This window comes from Phacochoerus africanus, chromosome 8 (assembly GCF_016906955.1).
Source record: "Phacochoerus africanus isolate WHEZ1 chromosome 8, ROS_Pafr_v1, whole genome shotgun sequence".
In the NCBI taxonomy this organism is placed as follows: Eukaryota; Metazoa; Chordata; class Mammalia; order Artiodactyla; family Suidae; genus Phacochoerus; species Phacochoerus africanus.
Genome location: NC_062551.1, coordinates 1,563,164 through 1,584,718, shown reverse-complemented (window position 1 = coordinate 1,584,718; position 21,555 = coordinate 1,563,164).

Here is a 21,555-nt window from a genome sequence, read left to right as displayed (position 1 = left end):
TGACCCACGGAGCGAGGCCAGGGATGGAACCTGTGTCCTCATGGATGCTAGTCAGGTTCATTTCTGCTGTGCCAGGACCGGTTCAGGATCCGGCATTGCCATGAGCTGTGGTGTGGGTCGCAGACACGGCTCGGATCCAGCGTTGCTGGGGCTGTGGCTTGGGCTGGCGGCTACAGCTCGGATTAGACCCCTGGCCTGGGAACTTCCATATGCCGCAGGTGCGGCCCTAGAAAGACAAAAACCAAAAAAAACCCTCCTGCCTCGCTTTGCCCTGTGCATTGCTGAGATGCGAGGATGCGGGGTGTCTGGGACCGGCACCCTCCAGCATCTCGGGTCGTAGCGGGAACTAAAGAAACTCTTCGGAGAGTCCCGTTACTTAGACTCCCCCCCCACCCCCACCCCCGCCTACCTGGAAGAGCCCAGAGCCTGCGTTTCACGGATGCCTGCCCTCCAGAGCCCTGCAGCCCCAGCGCAGGGTGTGTCATTCGAGACTCCCTTCCGTGTGGCAGGATGAGGTCATGAGTCTAGAAAGCAGAAGAGGACCTCTCTGCACGGCTGCTTCGGAATCAGTGACCACAGCCCAAACAGCGGCGACCCGGCGGGGCAGCCTCACGCCGGCCAGTCCGAGTCGCCACCCAGAGCCACTGGACCCTTCAGGCCGGCCCTGGAGGAACGGGTCACTGAGGCCCCGTTCTTTGTGCTCTGGACTCTGAACAACACTGGGACTGGAAAGCCCTCGACCCCTGCACACCTGGGGGCGGGCCTTGGGGACGCGGAGGAGACCGAGGAGCAGCGGCCAGTGCCTGGCCCCGGGCCGTGGCTCTATGCGTGCGCTCCCTGCCCGAGGCTGTGCCCCCCGACTTCCCCAGGCCCCAAGCATACAGTTCATGGCACGCTGACCGTCCATCCGTCTCCCCCCTCCACTCCCGCCACCCCACCCCCGTGCGGGCCTTGCTGGCTGTATCCTGCACATCTGGGAACATCCGGGAACAGCACAGAACAAAGCCGCTGGCCTGGGGCTCTGCAGCCAGGCAGCTACAGCCAGGCCCAGAGCACCGGGGGCCCCTCGGCCCAGGGGACGCTGTCCCTGGGAGAGGATTGCGAGCACTCTGGCCCTGCTCCCGCCCTCTGGCTCCTGCTCAGCTGTCCCCTGGCTCGGTGACCGTCCTTTCTCCTGGTGGCCCGTGGACACCCCATCCCCACTCCCGCCTCCATCTACTCTGGACCGTGAGACAGAGCAAACCCCTTCCTGCCCCACAGCCACGCGGCAATGCTGTCGGAAGTCAACCCCCAACCTCAAGAGACATGACCCTGTTTGTAAAATGGACAGGATGGCAGCGACATGGCAGGGTGGGCTCCTGACGGTGATGGCTGGGGTACAGGACAACCACGTGGGCTGAGGCGGTGCAGTGCACGGGAGTTCTCTGTACCTGCCACTCGAGTCTTCTCTGAACCTACAATTGCTCCAAAAAACATAGTCTATTTGGAAAAAAAAAAGCCGGAGTTCCCATCATGGCTCAGTGGTTAAAGAATCCGACTAGGAACCATGAGGTTGCAGGTTCGATCCCTGGCCTTGCTCAGTGGGTTAAGGATCCGGTGTTGCTGTGAGCTGTGGTGTAGGCTGGTGGCTACAGTTCCAATTAGACAGACCCCTAGCCTGGAAACCTCCATATGCCATGGCTGCGGCCCTAGAAAAGACAAAAAAAGGCAAAAAAATACCAAAAAAAAAAAAGCCAACACACTACTATAGATAAAAGAGTTAAGAATCCTACTGTGAGCAAAAATAAAAACAAAAAAATATATCAAAAGGAGTTCCCACTGTGGCTCAAAGGTAATGAACCTGACTAATATCCAGGAGGAAGCAGGTTTGATCCCTGGGTTAAAGGGTCTGGGTATGGGTTGCAGACACAGCTCAGATCTGGAGTTGTGGCTGTGGCTGTGGCTGGCAGCTGCAGCTCTATATGCTGCAGGTATGACCCTAAAAAGCAAAAAAAAAAAAAAAAAAAAAGGATCCAACTGTGGTGGCCCAGGGTCACTGCAGAGACAGGGGTCGATCCCAGGCCCAGGAAGTTCTAAATGCCACAGGTGCATGCGTTAAAAAATAAAAAAAAACCAATGAGAATTTACTATATGGCACAGGAAAATACACTCAGTATTTTGTAGTAACCTAGAATGGAAAAGAACCTAAAAAAGAATGTATATATAAACCAGCCTCTGTGGCTTGGCCAACCCCATTCCCGGCTTTCCTCAGCATGTGACTTTTTTTTTTTTTTTTTTTTTTTGCTTTTCAGGGCCACACTCGCGGCATATGGAGGTTCCCAGACTAGGGCTCCAATCAGAGCTACCACTGCCGACCTGCACCAAAGCCACAGCCACGCCAGATCCGAGCCACGTCTGCCACCTACACCGCAGCTCACGGCAACACTGGATCCTTAACCCATGGAGCGAGGCCAGGGATCGAACCTGCAACCTCATGGTTCGGATTTGTATCTGCTGCGCCACGATGGGAACTCCCCCAGCGTGTGACTTGATTCGCAGGGTGGACCAAGGGCCCTCGGCTGTTCTGGCTTTGAGAACCCCCGACACTGCCCCATATGCATCTGCAGAGCTCCCGTAGCAGCAGGACAGGCTGGGGGCTTGAACAGCAGAGATTTCTCTGGAAGCCTGAGGTCACGTTGTTTTCTCCCGGGGCCTCCCTCTTTGACCTGGAGACAGCCACCTTCTCTCTGGGTCCTCTGTGGTCATCCCTCTGTGCTCATGAACCCCGGCGTCTCTCTGCATGCAGAGTTCCCTTTCCTAGAAGGACCTCAGGCAGTTGGGTTAGGGTCCCGGTCAGATGGGCTCCTATTCACTCAGTCACCTCCAAATACAGCCACTTGTTGGGGAACTGGGGTTAGAACTGTGTGGACAAGAATGTCACCTGCCATGTAAGTAAAGTGCACGGTGGCCATCAAGCCATCAGCCACTGCAGCTGCCCCCATCAGAGGGGACGCAAGATACAGAAAAGCAGGACACTGGCCCAGGATAGGTGAGGTGCCTATCGTGGGAGTGACTTCAAGAAACCCAGACTCTCAGACTCTTGCTTCTTCTCGTACATAGAAAAGCACTCAATTCATTAACTTGAGAAGTTTCATTTTTCTTTCTTTCTTTTTTTTTCTTTTTATGGCCACACCCGCGGCATATAGAGGCTAGGGGTTGAATCTGAGCTACCTGCCAGCTTACGCCACAGCCTACACCACAGCAATGCAGGATCCAAGCCATATCTGCAACCTACACCACAGCTCACAGCAAGGCCAGATCATCCTTAACCTACTGAGCGAGGCCAGGGATCGAACCCGTGTCCTCATGGATACTGGTTGGGTTCTCAACCCCTTGAGCCTTGATGGGAACAGCTGGTTTTTCTTTAACTAGTAATTTTGTTACTCGACTACCTGGCTTGGGGGGTTTTGTGTTTTGGTAAAAAACCCTGCCTCCCGGGAGCCGTCCCTCAGAGCCGCCTTGGAGGCAGTACCCCAGGCTCAGTCATCACAACACCCCAGCAAAACCTAACGCTCAACTTCTGGGTTGTGCATCTGTCTCTCGGTCAAGAGCCACAGCACGTGACTTTGGGGGACACAACTCTCGCCTTGGGAGGCGCGTGGCTTTCGCAGACGCTTTGTGATACGGGGGGCGTGGGGGGGGGGGGGGAAACTGACGCACGGTGCCTACAGCCATGATTCACTGGGGGCCGCAAAACGGTAGCATTCTAACCTTATCATTTTGTGTTCATCCGTGGGCTGGAATAATCTCACCCGGACGCTCTCCTGCTCATCATATTCCTAACGAAGGTACCGGTTCTCCGGGAAAGGCAGGATAAATTCATTGGCTTGTTTTCCTCTTAAAGGCCGTTATACATTCATGGGTTCAAAGCCATTCGATGGGTTTCCAAGTCACTGCAATTCTTAGCCTGACTGAAGGGCCAGTGGCCCCTGTCTTTGGCCAGTGGCCGTCTCCCCAGCTTGGCTGCCCAAAGCGCTTAACGTCTATGACGGCGCCCAGCTCATGGGTGTGTCAGGGACCGTCCCATGTTGTCTGTTTCCTGCCCAGACATGAAATCTGCCACTTCCCCCAGTTGGTTTTTTGTGTTTGGGGGCGGGGGGGGGGGCTGATTGCACACAGGGCATGTGGAAGTTCCTGGGCCAGGGGTCGAACCCACAGCTGCAGCAGCCCTGGATCCCTAACCCACTACACCACAAGGGAAATGCCAGTCCTGGTTGTTTTTGAGCCGGGGCGGGACATGGTTATCTTAAGACCTGGTCTCCGGGGGGAGGTGGGGGTACGCAGTGCTCCTGGCGGGGGTCTGTGAATTCCTCTGTGTTATAGCTTTGTCTGCTGTTGTCCACACTGAGAGTCTGGGGTCTCGAGAACACCTGATGACGGAATCAGAGCGTCCCTGACCCACGATACACATGCAGCCGTCTCACAAGAGCAGCAGCAGCAGCACCACCACCACCCAGCGCAACAGCTCAGGCAGTAGCCATACGCCTCTCACCCCCTATTTTTTATTTGCTTAAAGTCTACAGCATTAGGTCACATAAGCGTCACCTTTTTTTTTTCCAGCTGCACCCACGGCATAGGGAGGTTCCCAGTCTAGGGGTCCAATCGGAGCTACAGCTGCCAGCCTACACCACAGCCACAGCCACAGCCACGCCAGATCCGAGCTGCGTCTTCGACCTACACCACAGCTCCTGGCAATGCTGGATCCTTAACCCACCGAGTGAGGCCAGGGATTGAACCTTCGTCCTCATGGATCCTAGTCAGGTTCATTACTGCTGAGCCACGACGGGAATGCCTGGGCTCTTTCAATATGTGACATCAAATCACTGTGTTTCAGGAAAGCTTTTTTTTTTTTTTTTTTTCTTTTTTGGCAGAACCCTTGGGAATTCCCAGGCCAGGGACTGAATCTCAGCTGCAGCTGCAACCTACACCTCCACTGCAGCAATGCCAGACCCTTAACCGACTGCACCAGGCCGGGGATCGAACCCTCGCTGCCACAGAGAAAAAGCTAGATCCTTGACACACTGCACCACACAGAGAACTCGAGGAAAATTTTCTTGGATAGTTTCTGGCGTTTCGTGAGCTCCCTGCCTTGACTGCCTGCCACATGCCCCTTGTTATCTCTGTCTGGCATCTTTCTTGCTCATCTCCAAAATTTCTCTCTCTCTCTCAAGTCCTTTTAATCACATCCTTTGTTTCCTTTTGAATTTAGAACATTTTCCCTCTTCCTCTTCTCTCTCTCTCTCTCTCTTTTTTTTTTTTTTTTGTCTTTTTAGGGCTGCCCCCGCAGCATATGGAGGTTCCCAGGCTAGGGGTCAAATCAGAGCTGTAGCCACCAGCCTACACCACAGCCACAGCAACTCGGGATCCGAGCCGCATCTGCGACACACACCACAGCTCATGGCAACGCCGGATCCTTAACCCACTGAGCGAGGCCCAGGATTGAACCTGAAACCTCATGGCTACTAGTTGGGTTCGTTAACCACTGCGCCACGACAGGAACTGCTCACAAGGTTTTTGATGGGGAGAGTAGGGAAATCAGTGACGCTGTGAGGTCCCCCCTCCCTCCCTTTAACAAGGCGGGGGTGGGGTTGGCCATGAAAAAGGCGGAAGAAAGAACGAAAAGGCATTAGCCTTGAGAAAGGAGAAACTAAGCTGTCACTCTTCAGATGCAACACAATGCGGAAAGACCAAAGGAATTTACCAATCATGGATTAGAAGTAACAAGTGCATTTGGCTTGGTGGCTGGATACAAAGTTAACACACGAAATGGCCTGTTTCCCACAGAGCAGCAACAAATAGAAAATAAAAATCTTCAAAGGTTGGGGAGTTCCCATCGTGGCTCAGTGGTTAACGAACCCAACTAGCATCCATGAGCATGCAGGTTTGATCCCTGGCTTCACTCAGTGGATTAAGGGCCCGGCGTTGCCGTGAGCGGTGGTGTAGGTCGCAGGCGCGGCTCAGATCCTGTGTTGCTGTGGCTCTGGTGTGGGCCGGCGGCTACAGCTCCGATTAAACCCCTAGCCTGGGAACCTCCATATGCCGTGGGAGCGGCCCTAGAAAAGGCAAAAAGACAAAAAACAAAACAAAACAAAACCCTTCAAAAGTGATCATTCATAAGAACATCAAACATGCCAAATACTGATGAATAAATGGAACAGAAGGTTGCAAGACCTCAGCGTTGAAGACCGCAAGGCATCATCTTGGGGAAATTTAAGGAGCCCCGAGAAGATGGAGGGACAGGCGTGAGGATGGGGGTGTCCATTCTTCCCGAACAGGTGTCTGAGATTCAAGACTCAACGAAACCCCAGAGGGTGTCCCATGGGCACATGCGCGCAAGCTGACTTGCAGACTCTAAATTTAAAACAGTGCAACAGGGAAGAAAAGGGGAGGCAGGGGCTCAGCTTCCAGAGGTCGGAGGAGAGGGACAGCGCATGCGAAGTACCGCACAGGAGGGCTTGGACGCTCCGTGGTTTCTCAGAAAACCAGCCCTTCCTTCAATCCCAAAAGAAACTGCGTCCACCCACGCACACATTTTGTGCCACAGGATGAAAGGAAGGAGGAAGCCAGGACAGGGCCCGCGCGCTCCCCAACTATTTCATAAAGGCGCAGGCGCTGTAGGAACTGGGTCTGAGCATCCTGAGACTGGCCGCTGACCTCTCATGTAAACTCTGACGACAGACACGCCTGGCCTCCGTCTGTGGCCTCCCCACCTGAGCCGCTGGCTTCTTCCGTGGTCACCTCAGTTCTTAGGCAGGTTTGGCCCAGTCACCAGGGGGTCTCAACTTCAAAAGGCAAAGCCAAGGTAGCTATTTCTTGTCATTTTCATTAAAAAAAGGAAGAAAGGGGGTTCCCTTTGTGGCTCAGTGGTTAACGAATCCGACTAGGAACCATGGGGTTGCGGGTTTGATCCCTGGCCTTGCTCAGTGGGTTGGGGATCTGGTGTTGCCGTGAGCTGTGGTGTGGGTTGCAGACGCGGCTTGGATCCCGAGTTGCTGTGGCTCTGGTGTAGGCCGGCAGCTACAGCTCCGATTAGACCCCTAGCCTGGGAACCTCTGTATGCCTTGAGTGTGGCCCTAGAAATGGCAAAAAGACAGGAAAAAAAAAAAAAGGGACGGAAAGAAGGAAGGAAAAGAAGCAAGACTGATGAATCTTTGGACCAAAGTTCAATGTCGGGAATTGTGTGCCCTTCGCGCTTGTCTACACAGCCTGCGGGTCTGCATTTGGCAGTTCCCCTTATTCCCAGCCCAGGGCTCACACCTGAAAAAACTTCCAAGAGGAACTTCCAAGAGGAACAAAGGGCCAGAGGGGAGTCAGGTTAGAGGGAATCAGCTTCTCTGACGGGTCCAGTCGGGTGAGGAAAGAGCCATCAGCCTGCTGGAACGAGAGCCCAGAATTCTTGGGTCCCTCCGGCTGTTTCATTCCTTGAGAATTAGCACAGAGGATACTGCAGGTTTCAACAAACAAGGCTGGAGAGGGGAGTGGGGCCTGCGCTGAGCGGCTGAGGCTGTGGTCGTGGAGGGCCCAGGAGGAGCCAGCTGACGTGTGGGTCCTTCGTCCATGAGGCCACGAGCCGGCCATGCGTCAGCTTCAACTGTCCACTGTGTGGGACAAGCGAGGCTTCGTGAAGATGCACAGATTCACTGCCTGAAATGGGTTTCCTATGCCCACCTGGAGCGACGGCCTGGGTGGGTGGCGGTGGAGCTTCTGATGGCAAACGCCCCCCCCAACAACCACCTCTCGGAGACAGAGGCTCGAATGACACTGTTGGACCCTCCTCTGAGGAAAGCAAGCTGATTCTCTCTCCTTGGGGGTTCACTTTTGGCCTGTTTTTTTTTTTTTTGGTCTTTTTAGGGCCGCACCCATAGCATGTGCGGGTTGCCAGGCTAGGGGTCGAATCGGAGCTATAGCTGCCGGCCTACACCACAGCCACAGCGACGTGGGATCCGAGCTGCGTCTGCGACCTACACCACAGCTCACGGCAATGCTGGATCCTTAACCCACAGAGCGAGGCCAGGGGTCGAACCCGCAACCTCATGGTTCCTAGTCAGATTCGTTTCCACTGAGCCACGACGGGAACTCCCACGTTTGGCCCCTTTGCTGGGCACCCCAGGGTCTCCAGGTCTCCAGAGGGTTCCTCCCTGGGGGGAGCAAATGAAAATAAACTCACATTAGCTTTTCCATTTTTCTTAACCCTGAGAAGACTCTTGCTTCTCTGGCCTTCCATCTATTTGGCTGGTGCAGGCACTTTTCAGCCCCAGGCAAAATTATGCAACACTGTATTCCGGAGGTAATTGTATACCTCTCTGTAATTAAGAACCACGCCAGACCGTTTGAAGGTCCCTGGGACTCAGGGCAGGAATGGGAACTGTGCCGGGACTCAGCCGTGCTCGCCTCCAGGGCTTGGCTGTGCATCACTGCCCACCTGGGGTCCCACACCCAGGAGGGACCAGCCACTTCCCGCTGCCAAGATGCAGGCTGTCAGGGATCGTGTGGTCACAGGGCTCAGCCACGCTGCGGCACCCCGCCAACAGATACTCTCTGCTGCCAGCAGCCAAGGCCACACTCGGATCTGGGAGCGGAGGTCAAGGCGCAAGGTTGCCAGCTCACGGGAGGAGAGGCCCCGCAGGGAGGCGCAGCGTCTCCGTGCATGGTGCCGTCTTGTTACTGCTGAACCTCATTTGCTGAAGTGGCACAGTGAGCGTCCAGAGGCCGAGACTTGAGTCTCGATACAGGACACTGGCCCTTCTGTTCGGCCCCGGCTCAGGGCAAGAGCCCTTTGTGCATCTGAATAGCTGGCCAGGAACTGGACGTCGCTCTGTGCCAAGTCTGGCGACAGGGCTGGCTTGGGCTCAGCGGCCTCTGCTGTGGCGCTTCATCTGCTTTACAAACATTTGGCGAATGTGGTTCGTGCATTCTGGGCTCACAGAGGCCTCGGCTCTCAGGGAACTCACAGCTGGCTCTCTGGGGGCACAGAGAGGACCAGGGCAATGCCAACACAGGTAGTTTTGGACAAGATAAATGTGTGAGTGAATTAGGGCAGACAGGTAGGCAGGGGGCTGCTGTGCCCTGATGGGGGCCAGAGGGAGAGGTGGGACCACCTCCCGCAGGGCTGCAGGGATGGGGAGGGAGGTTCTGTTCTAAGCACTGTAGGAGCTGCAGGACGGGGGTAAGCTGGCCTGTGACATGAAGGCACCTGCGGTCTAAAAAGGGTACTCTCATCCCACCCCCAAAAATAAAATACCTAGAAAGAAACCTGACTGAGGCGGTGAAAGACCTACATGCTGAGAACTATAAAATGTTCAGGAAGGAAATTAAAGAGGATTCCAAGAAGTGGAAAGCTATCCCGCGCTCCTGCACTGAAGAGTCGACATCGTGAAAGTGGACAGACTGCCCAAAGCGATCTGCAGATTTAATGTGATCCTATCAAATTAGCCGTGATTGTTTTCACAGAACTAGAACAAAGAATCAAAACATTTATGTTAAAGACCCAGAATTGGAGTTCCCGTCGTGGCGCAGTGGTTAACGTATCCGACTAGGAACCATGAGGTTGCGGGTTCGGTCCCTGGCCTTGCTCAGTGGGTTAAGGATCTGGCGTTGCCGTGAGCTGTGGTGTAGGTTGCAGACACGGCTCAGATCTCGAGTTGGCTCTGGTGTAGGCTGGTGGCTGCGGCTCTGATTAGACCCCTAGCCTGGGAACCTCCATATGCCACAGGAGCGGCCCAAGAAATGGCAAAAAGACAAAAAAAAAAAAAAAAGACCCAGAATTGCCAAAGCAATCCTTGGGGGGTGGGGGGAGTAGGAGGCATAACTCTCTCAGACTTCAGACAATATTACAAAGCTACAGTCATTGACAGTGTGGTATTGGGACAAAAACAGACATACAAACCAATGGAACAGAATAGACGGCACAGAAATAGACCCAGACACCGCCCCTCAATTAATCTTTGACAAAGGAGGCAAGAATATAAAATGAATATAAAATTCTCTTCAGCCAGTGGTGCTGAGAAAACTGGATGTGTCTGCAGTTTTCTCAATCAATGAAACTAGAACATACCCTCACACCACGCACAAAACAAACCCAAAACAGCTTAAAGACTTAAACGAGACAAGACACCATCAAACCCCTAGAAGAGAATCGAGGCAAAACCTCAGACATCAACGGTGCAAATATTTTCTTAGGTCAGTCTCCCAAGGCAATAGAAATATAAGCAAAAATAAACCCTTGGGACCTCATCAAACATACAAGTCTTTGCACAGCAAAGGAAACCTGTGGAATGGGAGAAAATAGTTGCATGTGATGCAGCTGACAAGGGGTTAATCTCGAGAATATGCAAACAACTCAAACTGATCAACAACAAAACAGCAAACAACCCAATCAAAAATGGACAGAAGACCTAAACAGACATTTCTCTAAAGAAGACATACAAGTGGCCAAAGGCACACGAAGAAATGCTCAGCATTCCTAATTATTAGAGAAATGCAAATCCAAACTTCTACGAGGTACCACCTCACACCAGTCAGACTGGCCGTCATGAGTAAGTCCACAAATAACAAATTCTCGGGAGGGTGCGGAGAAAAGGGAACCCTCCTGCACTGTTGGTGGGAATGTAAATTGGTACGACCACCATGGAAAACAGTATGGAGGTTCCTCGGAAAACTAAATATAGAATGACCATATGACCCAGCAATCCCACTCCTGGGCGTCTATCCAAACAAAACTTTCATTCAAAAAGACACATGCACCCGTATGTTCACTGCGGCACTATTCCCAATAGCTAAGACATGGAAACAACCTAAATGTGTATCAACAGATGACTGGATTAAGAAGTTGTGGTACATATACACAACAGAATACTACTCAGCCATCAAAAAGAACCAAATAATGCCATTTGCAGCCACGTGGATGGAACTAGACTCTCATACTAAGTGAAGTAAGTCAAAAAGAGAAAGACAAATATCACATATTATTTATATATGGATTCTAATATATGGCACAAATGAACCTTTCCACAGAAAAGAAAAAAAACAAGGACTTGGAGAACAGACTTGAGGTTGCCAAGGGGGAGGGAGAGGGAGTAGGGTGGACTGGGAATCTGGGGTTCATAGATGCAAACTATTGCCTTTGGAATGGACAAGCAATGAGATTCTGCTGTATAGCCCTGGGAACTATATCTAGTCACTTACGACGGAGCATGATAATGTGAGAAAAAGAATGTATATATATGTGTGTGACTGGGTCACTTCGCTGTACAGTAGAAAATTGACAAAACACTGTGAACCAGCTATGATAAAAAAAAGTAAAAATCATTAAAAAAGGAAATTAAAAAAAGAGGTGAATATATACACAATGGAATACTACTCAGCCACAAAAAAGGACAATATATTACCATTTACAGCAACATGGATGCAACTAGAGACTCTCTTAGCAAGTGAAGTCAGAAAGAGAATGACAAATACCATATGATATCACTGATATGTAGAATCTAAAATATGGCACAAATCATCCTATCTATAAAACAAAAACAGACTCACAGCCATGCAGAGCAAACTCGTGGTTGCCAAGGGAGAGGGGAGGGAGCGGGTTGGATGGGGAGTGGGGTTAGTAGAGGCAAACTATGACACTGAGAATGGACAAGCAAGGAGGTCCTGCTGGGCAGCACAGGGAACTCTATCCAGTCTCCCATGGTGGGTAGAACATGAAGATAATTTGAGAAATATGTATGACTGGGTCACTGCACTGTACGGTAGAGACTCTGGCACAAGTTGTAAGTTCATAGGCTTTCCTTGTTCTTGTCTTTTTAGGGCCGCGCCCACAGCACATGGAGGCTCCTTGGCGAGGGATCGAATCAGAGCCGCTGCAGCTGCCAGCCTACACCACAGCCACTGCAAAACCAGATCCAAGCTGTACCCATGACCTACACCGTAGCTTGTGGCAACACCAGAAACTTAACCCACTGAGTGAGGCCAGGGAAGGAGCCCACATCCTCATGGATACTAGTTAGGTTTTTAACCTGCTGAGCCACAACGGGAACTCAACTACACTTTAATATTTGAAAGTACAATAAATAAATAAATGAAACGGGAACTCTGGCCGCCGTGGGGTGGCCACGGCCTGACCCAGAAAGAACCTGTGGGTACGTGGCCTCATGTGGCAAAAGGAACCTTACGCGTGGGATTACGTGACCAAGCTGCCCCATATCCTCACACGGTCCTTATCTGGAGACAGAGAGTCAGAGAGGAGCCCGTGAGGACAGCAGCAGACGTCAGAGCCACACGGGGCCGCAAGCCAGGGAACATGGCTCCTCCAGAGGCTGGAAGAGCCACAGGGTCCTCCCCTGGCACCTCCAGAGGGCCCAGCCCTGCAAGCCCTTGGCTGTAGCCCCCTGAGACCCAGGATGGACGTCCGACCTCCAGGCCCGTGAGACAGACCGTTTGTGTGTGTCCAGACCCTGAGCAGGTGGTGATCGTAACTTGCAGACAGGGCAGGATCACTGGCATGTGTGCTGGCATACTTGGTGTGGCAGAGGAGGGAGAGGCAGGAACAGCTGAGGCTCCCACGGCAGGCAGGTAGGAGGATGGGGTCGAGGCTGCCCAGCAGCAGCCCCTGGCCCTGGCCCTGGAGTCAGGGCCGAGGGGGGCAGACGGGGCGCGGGGCTCCTCCCTGTCTCCCTCCTCGCTTTGCCCTTGGCTCCCTAGCTGCCCCAAGGCACCGTTGTCCACGTGCAGAAACAAGCAGAAAAGGCGATTCTAGTTCTTTCCATCACAGAGTCAGATGCTTTCCTTTTAGCCGGATTTCATGATAAATCCCAGACAGAAACAAAGGGCAAGGAAAATACAGAAAGAACAAGGTTGGCATAAAGGTTAAAGGCACCAGAAAAATATTAGACATTCGTAAAGCGGGTAAGGAAAAAGGAATCACTGATTAGCACAGGGAACTATAGTAAATATCTTGTAATGGAGCTCCCGTCGTGGTTCAGTGGTTAATGAATCCGGCTAGGAACCATGAGGATGCGGGTTCGATCCCTGGCCTCGCTCTGTGGGTTAAGGATCTAGTGTTGCCGTGAGCTGTGGTGTAGGTGGCAGACATGGCTCGGATCTGGCGTTGCTGTGGCTGTGGTGAAGGCTGGCAGCTATAGCTCCGATTGGACCCCTAGCCTGGGAACCTCCATATGATGTGGGGGTGGCCCTAAAAGGCAACAACAATAAAATCTTGTAATGACCTGTACTGGAAAAGAATCTGAAAAAAAAGTAACTGAATCACTTTGCATACCTGAAACCAATGACTCTTGCAAATCAACTACACTACAAATTTAAAAAAAAAAAGGAAAAAATAAATATATTAGAAAGAGGAACCAACAGGGAGTCTGAGCGTCCTGGGGCCACTGGAGGGGGTAGCCACCAGCCAAGGACACCAGGAGTCCCCAGGAGCTAGAAGAGGCCAGAAAGGTGTGAGGATTAATTTCATGTGCTAACTTGACTGCGCCACAGATCTTGGGTCAAACATTATTCTGAGTGTTTCTGGGAGGGTGTTTTCAGATGAAATTCAAACTGGTGCACCAACACTGTGGGTGGGCCACATCCAATCAGTTGAAGGCCTGAATAGAACCAAAGGGCCAACCCTCCTCTGAATAGGAGGAGATTCTTTCTGCCGGATGGCCTTTCAACTAGGACAACAGGATTCTCCTGCCTTTGTCTTTTTTTTTTTTTTTTTTTTTGGCGCCAGTTCTTGGGCCGCTCCCGTGGCATATGGAAGTTCCCAGGCTAGGGGTCCAATCAGAGCTATAGCTGCCGGCCTACACCACAGTCATAGCAACATAGGATCCGAGCCACGTCTGCGACCTACACCACAGCCCACAGCAACGCCAGATCCTTAACCCACTGAGCAAGGGCAGGTATCAAACCCGCAATCTCATGGTTCCTAGTAGGATTCGTTAACCACTGACCCACGACGGGAACTCCTCCTGCCTTTGGGCTCAAACGGAACCACTGGTTCTTCCTGGGTCTGGAGCCTGCCTTCTTTTGGACTAGAGGCACGTGGCTGGCCCTCTTTGCCCATGGGTGGGCTGTGTCCGCCTGGCCCACCCACCTGCAGCAAGCCCTCCTGTCTGGGGAGACATGTGGTTAAAAACCACCTCTTCCAGGAGTTCCCGTCGTGGTGCAGCGGATACGAATCCAACTAGGAACCATGAGGTGGCGAGTTTGATCCCTGGCCTCACTCAGTGGGTTAAGGATCCAGCATTGCCATGGGCTGTGGTGTAGGTGGCAGACTCAGCTTGGAGCTGGCTTTGCTGTGGCTGTGGCTGTAGGCCAGCAGCTGTAACTCCTATTGGACCCCTAGCCTGGGACTCTCCATACGCCACAGGTGTGGCCCTGAAAAGAAAGAAATAAAAACCACCTCTTCCAGGCAGGCACAGTCCCACAGGAGGTGGCTGCTGGACGGCCTCTCTGTGCAAAATCTCATATGCCCTGCCCTCTGCTGGAGGAAGTCCAGGCCAGGATGCCTTTGTGCAGTGTACAAACTGTGCAACTGTACATGCTGTCCCTGACAGAAGGAGGTGGGAAGTGCCTGTTTTGGATGGGTGCTCCAGCACCGTCCCCACCACATCACTGCGTCACCTCCACTGCATCCACTGCTCGGTCAGTCAAGAGGCCCCTTCCTCACACCTGCTCCATCTCGCTGCTGGGGACCTCAGTCAAACAGGGAGCCAGAGGAACGCTCCAGAAGAGCCAGGCCTGGGTGTCAGGAGAGTGTGGAGGAGGGTGCCAGGGAGGGTGCCAGCAAGGCCCCGGGGCTCACGGGTCAGGACGTGACCCCCACCTCCTGGGCACGGGTCTGAGTCACGGCTTGTCCCAGCCTCGCCCAGCCCGAGGGGAGCCGTTTTCCAGTTTTACTGCTGGGGATAATTAACAGGGGCTGACCTGGAGCCCAGCACCCGCCTCGCCCTCTAGTCCTCGGCGGCCTCTGCTGCCAGTGCATGTGTCTTCTGCAGCCCTTTTGCTGGTGACCCCGGCCTCTGGGCGCCCTGGCATCGTAACCCAGCCTGCTCTGCCCGGACCTGAAAGGCCAGGTGCTGCTGCCTCCCACGGGCCCTCCAGACGCTCCCGGCTCTGCTTGCCCTCCCTCGCCCAGCGCAGGAATCCCAGTGTGTCCTTGACCTGGGTGGGCCTGGCTCCTGCCCTTGCCAGCCGCGTCTGGGAGAAGAGTTCCCTAGGATGCCAGCTCTGTGGAATTAAAGGGACAACAGGTGTCCTCACTGTGCCCCCAGAACCCTCCCCCCTCCCCCGCAAGAGGTCAAGTCGGGGTTTCTGCCGTATTCCGCCCCTTGGGGTCTGATGGGAGGCGGGGGCGATGGCAGCGGAGAGAAAGACAAAACCCAGCCCCCTCGTCCTTCCCTCGCCAGATGACATTGCATGGTGACAAACCTGGGGCCAGGGTGGCCATGCCGGCCTCATGTGTCCACCCAGCCGCGGTGCTGGGCGGGTTGGGCAGGAGACCGGGCCTCCCCAAGTCCCCCGTGCCCCCGTGTAGTACCAGTGACCGCGTGACAAATGCCCACCGCACCGGGACAGGGACTGTCCTGATCAGACCCCAGTCGGGCTCTTCCGAGCACTTGTTCAAGCCTCATCCTAGTGGAAAGAGCCCAGTTGTAGCAAGAACGCGGCTCAGTCGGTTTAGCCAGAATCCTCCACCTGCCACGTCTGACCCACCAAGGTCCTCCTCACCGCCCCCATGACCGTGACCTTGACGTCTGACCCTGGCCTGGGTCTGTGCAGCCAGAGTCCCCCTCCCCTTCCTGCTCCCAGGTTCCCTCCTTTTAGTTCTCCATTCAAGGCCCCCACCTGCTTGCTGGCCGTCAATCCCCCAGGATTTGGAGCCGAGACCCCTCTCCCCTGCTGCCAGGCCCACCGCGGGGGCCCCACACCTGTGGGCACGGCCTCTGAGTCACGGCAGCCTCGCCATCTGTAACCCGTGTGAGGAATGGCCTTTATCTAAGAACCGTGATTCACTCAGGGGCGAAGGAGGGCGTCTGGAGCCCCTGGCACGGTGCCTGCCACGGACGTAGGCGGCATCTCTCCGTGTTTCTGGGGAGTCTGCCTTTTGAGGAGACTATGGCGTTCTGGACATCGGGGTACAGTTCTGCAAGGACAGGGGGACCGCCTGGCCTGAGAGTCTGCGTTTGTTTGGGGCAGGAGGGCAGCAGAGCCGAGGCGGGGGCCGGGAAGCTCGAGGACCAGGGGCGTAGGCGTGGGGGTGGGGGCACCAGAGCTGGGGGCTGAGGGGCTGGGCGTTCCTGGGGGCAGAGAGGGAGAGGAGGGTTTCCAGAGATGTGCTCAGCTCAGGACCTCCAGGCTGGCACCCCAGGACCCCCAGCGACGCCCGGTGGCATCTTGGGTTGTCAGGACTGGGGTTGGCAGTGCCATGGCATCTGATGCTGCCCAACACCCTGTGAGCCCGTGTCTCAGGAGAGGCGGGCAAGGTCATCAGCATTTTCCTTCCTACTTTTCCTTCTTCTTTGCCCACAGCGTTATAGGGACTCCCCCTCCCACATGGCTCCAGCAAGACCCCTCTGACTCCCCTGCTGAGCCAAGCGCTGGCAGCCGCATCTGCCCCTGCTTTCCGAGGTGGCAGCCTGTTCGCCGCGCTTCCCACCGCCGTTCCGGCGAGCAGCGCAATCCCCCAGCCTCTTGCATCAGCCGCCAGCTCTGCGGGAGTGGGAGGGGCGAGAGGCCGCCCAGCCTGGCTCCGGGCTCTCTGGTGTGAGACTGCAAGTCCCCGGGGTTTCTTTCTCACCAGAACTTGCTCCATCTTCTAAGTGGAGACCAGGCTGGGGCGGGGGGCGGGGGGCAGACGCTCCCTGGAGCTGCTCTGACATGTGCCCGCCTCACCCGGGTCTGAGTCAACGCCCTGCAAGGAAGGGCGGAGGAGGGCAGCAGGCAGGGCTGGGAGCCCAGTGGGGTCTCTGCGTGTTGATATGATGCAACCAGGTTCTGGGGGGGCCACGGAGCCAGGGTGCGGATAGGCGAACCCAGACAGGCGGGCCCCGTGGTGGGGGGGAGGGGCGCAACAAGGCTTCACCTGGGCCAGCTCTACTCAACCACCCTGTCTCAGCCCCTGAGTGGCATCTGGGGGACGCCTGGCAGTGCCTGGAGACATTTTTGGTTGTTACGGCGTGGGGGGGAGGGGTGCCACTGGCAATGAATGGGTCCAGGTCAAGGACATTGCTCAACATCCTGCAATGCTTAAGACAGCCCCCCCCCACACACACACAACCACCAAGACCGATTTGCCCCAAACGGCAATGGCCCAAGACTGAGAAAACCCAGTTCTGAGAGAAAGAGAGCTGTAATCCATTGCTTATGTCTGCCACGGGCCAGGAAAAGGAACGTGGTGGTGCCTGTGCTGTTTAGTCTCCATCTCAGGCCCACCTGGCCAGTGGTCCTGGATGAAAGCCATCAATCCATCACCTCTCCCGTTCCCTCTGGGGCCTTTATGCCCACGACCCTTCCGTGCTGCCAGCGGCAAGCGGGCCCCAGGGGAGGACAGGGGTTTGGGCTGGGCACGTGTCACCCTGTTCCAGGGGTTCTGTGACATGCTGGCCTTGTCCATGTTGCTGCTTTCGTGGGGATGGTGTTCCTACAGCCACGAGCTGCAGTCTTACGTGTCGCCAGGCCCAGGCCCGAAAGGGACGTGAGCTGCGTGGGCCGAGGGAGATGCCAGACACCTGTCGGCACACTGACATCCTTAGATCCTTGTTTTGTTTGGGGTTTTTTTTAAGGTGAAATTAGAAATTTGGTTATTTTTTAGTGTGTATTTTCCCAATTACTATTACTACTTTTTATGGCTGCGCCCATGGCATATCAAAGTTCCCAGGACAGGGATGGAATCTGAGCTGCGGCTCTGACTTATGCCACAGCTGCAGTCCTTTAACCCACAGAGCTGGATGGAGGATTGAACCCACACCTCCACACAGACCTCAGCTGCTACAGTCAGATTCTTTTTTCTTTCTTTTTTTGTTTTCTTTTTGTCTTTTTAAGGCCACACCCACGGCATATGCAGGTTCCCAGGCTAGGGGTCGAATCAGAGCTACATCTGCTGGCCTACACCAAAGCCAGAGCAACGCCAGATCCGAGCTGTGTCTGCAACATAAACCACAGCTCATGGGCATGCCAGATCCTCAACCCACGGAGCGAGGCCAGGGATCAAACCCGTGAGCTCATGGATGCTAGTCAGGTTCATTAACCACTGAGCCACGATGGAAACTCCTGCAGTCAAATTCTTAATCCACTGTGGGAACTCCAATTCCCCGACTTCCGAGTGTTAATGCTTATGGGCTTGAAACACTGTGTGGGGTGAGATCTGTGTGTCCCCAGCACCCTAGCGGCCCAGTGCTTGGCAGGCATGTCCCAGTGTCCTAAGTGACAGTGACTATTCACCTGCTGTCCCTGCGGTTCAGGGGCAACAGCCAAAGCACCATCCCTGGTGGCAGCTCTGACCCCTGCGCCACCTCAGGGTGACTGTCCCTGGCGAAGAGCCACGTGGGGATGGGTCAGGGGAGCCTGGGTCACAGTAGTGTGTAGAGAGCAGACGAAGCCATTACTAAGCTGCTAAGTGAGGGGCTCGGGAATAAAGGAAAAGCACGAAAGCCAGAAGAGGGATGAGACCTCAACACGAACCAGAGCCCCAGCTCCTCCAGGGCGCACACAGCCAACCCAGCACTGCCCTGAATCATCCTGAGGACCCAAGGCCCCCCCCCCCGGGGCACAGCGGGTGGGGGGGACCACAGGCTGAGGCCCCAGAGTAGCGGGAAGGGGAAGGTCAGTGACTGGGGTTCCCGAGAGACCACCCTGTCACCCCACCACCCACCAACCAGAAGTCAGTCCGTGAGATGCCCTGACAGCAACTGTACAAACGTCTTCTTAGATCAGTCACCCAAAGCAATAGAAGCAAAAATAAGTCCCTGGGACCTCATCAAACCTACAAACTTTTGCACAGCAAAGAAAACCACTTAAAAAAGACAAAACAAAAAAAACAGAGTTCCCATTGTGGTGCAGCGGAAACAAATCCAACTAGGAACCATGAGGTTGCAGGTTCAGTCCCTGGCCTTGCTCAGTGGGTTAAGGATCCGGTGTTGCCGTGAGCTGTGGTGTAGGTCGCAGACGCGGCTCAGATCTCACGAGGCTGTGGCTGTGGCTGTGGCTGTGGTGGAGGCCAGCAGCTGTAGCTCCGATTCGACCCCTAGCCTGGGAACTTCCATATGCCTTGGGTGCAGCCCTAAAAAGACAAAAAACAAAAAACGAAACAAAAAACCTAAAAGACAATATGTGGAATGGGAGGAAATAGTTTCAAATGATTCAACTGACAAGGGCTTAATCTCCAAGATATGCAAACAACTCATACAACTCCACAGCAAAAAACCCCAAAGAACCCAATTGAAAAATGGGCAGAAGACCTGAACAGACATTTCTTCAAAGAAAACATATAGGTGGCCAAGAAGCACGTGAAAAAATGCTCAACATCACCGATTATTAGAGAAATGCAAATCAGAACTACTATGAGGAAACAACTCACACCTGTTAGAATGGCCATCATTAATAAGCCCACAAATAACAAATGCTGGAGAGGGTGCGGAGAAAAGGGAACCCTTCTGCACTGTTGGTGGGAATGTAAACTGGTGCAACCACTATGGAAAACAGTATGGAAGTACCTTAGAAAACTAAATATAGAATGACCGTATGACCCTGCAATCCCACTCCTGGGCATCTATCCAGACAAAATAGTCCTTGAAGAAGATACATGCATCCCTATGTTCATTGCAGCACTATTCACAATAGCCAAGACATGGAAACAACCCAAATGTCCAATGACAAATGAATGGATTAGGAAGATGTGCTATATATACACAATGGAATACTACTCAGCCATCAAAAAGAACCAAATAATGCCATTTGCAGCAACATGGATGGAACTAGAGACTCTCATACTAAGTGAAGTAAGTCAGAAAGACAAAAACCACATGATATCACTTATATCTGGAATTTAATATACGGCACAAATGAACCTTTCCACAGAAAAGAGAATCATGGACGCAGAGAACAGACTTGTGGTTGCCAAGGTGGGGAGGGGGAGGGAGTGGGACTTTTGATGGAACATGAGGAAGGAGAATGTGAGAATAAGAATGTGTTACGTATGTATGACGGGGTCACTTCGTTGCACAGCAGAATTGACAGAACATTGTAAATCAACTATAAAAAAAAAAAAAAAGTCTGCATGATGCAGCCCTCTCCCCAAATGCTGCCCTTTAAAAGACAGCCATGGAGCTCCCATCGTGGCGCAGTGGTTAACGAATCCAACTAGGAACCATGAGGTTGTGGGTTCGGTCCCTGCCCTTGCTCAGTGGGTTAACGATCCGGCGTTGCCGTGAGCTGTGGTGTAGGTTGCAGACGCGGCTTGGATCCCGCGTTGCTGTGGCTCTGGCGTAGGCCGGTGGCTACAGCTCCGATTCGACCCCTAGCCTGGGAACCTCCATATGCCGCAGGAACGGCCCACGATTAGATAGATAGATAGATAGATAGATAGATAGATAGATAGATAGATAGATAGATAGATAGATGACAGCCATGAGAGGGTCGGGGGTCTCTAGAGCCTGGGCTTCCCCTGCTCCTTGCTTGGCACCTGCAGATAAGCCCTGCACTTCCCTTCACCGCCACTGGGTGTCAGCAGATGGGCTCTGTTACCCGGTGGGTTCAGACCCAAGTTGAGTTCAGCTTCCAGGTTCTTCAGGCTGGTCTAAGAATGACATTGACCTGAGACAGGTTAACAGGAGAAATCCAAACCAGGGTTCAATAACGCGGCCCAGAAAAACGGAGTCGCTTGCCAAAATGGCTGAAACCCGCAGCTGAAACACCATCTTCAGGTCACAACCAAAGAGGATGTGGGGGCAGGGGCTCGGGACGTCAGAGGGAGGAAGGTGAGTCCCAAGGAGGGGGGAGAGCAACTCTTTGCAAATAACTGCAGAGACAGCAGGCCTCGGGGCGGACGCGGCTCTCCGTTTCCCGGCCTTGCCAGCCCCCCCTCCTTGCCAACATTCTGGCCGTGGCTCTGCCGGTAACACGCCTTCTACCTCAACTCTAATTCAGGCAGCTAAGCGGGATGGTCCAAGATTCTTTCCTTTGGGCCTTGATCATTTTCAGCTAGAAATAATCTGCGGAACAGAGACACTTTGGGTGGCAACTTTTATTCCCCTATGAGCTCGGGGCGAAGAGAAAAAGCCCAGAAGCAACATTTGAATACAAGTCAGTTTCTGACCTCTTGGTTGAAATCCTGGTCAATCCATGACTCACTCAAGCATCCCCCTTCAACCTTCTTCCCAAGCACTTGTCACTGAAGCCGAGCAGGACCCTATGGGCCTCCCGGTACCCATCCTCTCTGGGTCCCCTGCCCCTGTTTGCAGGAAAAAGGCTTCATTCAGCCTCCCTGACCTTCTCCAAAGAGCAGATTCCAACAGCTGCTAGTCG